This window comes from Triticum aestivum, chromosome 2B (assembly GCF_018294505.1).
Source record: "Triticum aestivum cultivar Chinese Spring chromosome 2B, IWGSC CS RefSeq v2.1, whole genome shotgun sequence".
NCBI lineage: Eukaryota > Viridiplantae > Streptophyta > Magnoliopsida > Poales > Poaceae > Triticum > Triticum aestivum.
The window spans coordinates 607596460-607596971 of record NC_057798.1 but is presented as its reverse complement, the minus strand read 5'-3'; the positions used below and the strand labels follow the sequence as shown (position 1 = coordinate 607596971).

The 512-nt window shown below is 39.8% G+C and overlaps 1 non-coding gene across 1 annotated transcript; it reads right to left on the bottom strand.

Annotated features, from left to right (window-relative positions):
- Nucleotides 1-439: 439 nt before the first annotated feature.
- TRNAV-UAC (transfer RNA valine (anticodon UAC)) lies at nt 440-512 on the bottom strand. Its single transcript has one exon. It is a non-coding gene; the product is annotated as a tRNA-Val (tRNA).

Sequence of the window (512 nt, the reverse complement as noted above, 5' to 3'; positions counted from 1 at the left end):
TGATCGTTTTCCAAAGAAAAATCATATTTTGTAGAGGTAAAGAAAAACAATTTTTTTGAGAATCAATAAGAAAACATACTTTTTAGGGGAAAATAAAAAACAATTATGTGCATGACGGAGCATGGCGTCTGTAAGGATGAGGAGATAAGGCTAGCAGGTTAGGTGGGCCGGCAACAGGACGCATGGCGTCCGCAGCGCGCGATTGATGCGACCGGAAAATCATCTGGTTGAATTTGATCGTTTTCCAAAGAAAAATCATATTTTGTAGAGGTAAAGAAAAACAATTTTTTTGAGAATCAATAAGAAAACATACTTTTTAGGGGAAAATAAAAAACAATTATGTGCATGACGGAGCACATGGTTACTAGCCCGGCCCAAGGTTGTTCAACTGGGGCCCGTGTTCCAGTGATGCACATAAAAACTTAATAATACAAAAAGTTGCTGCCGCCCAGGATCGAACTGGAGACCTTCAGTGTGTAAGACTGACGTGATAACCACTACACTACAGCAAC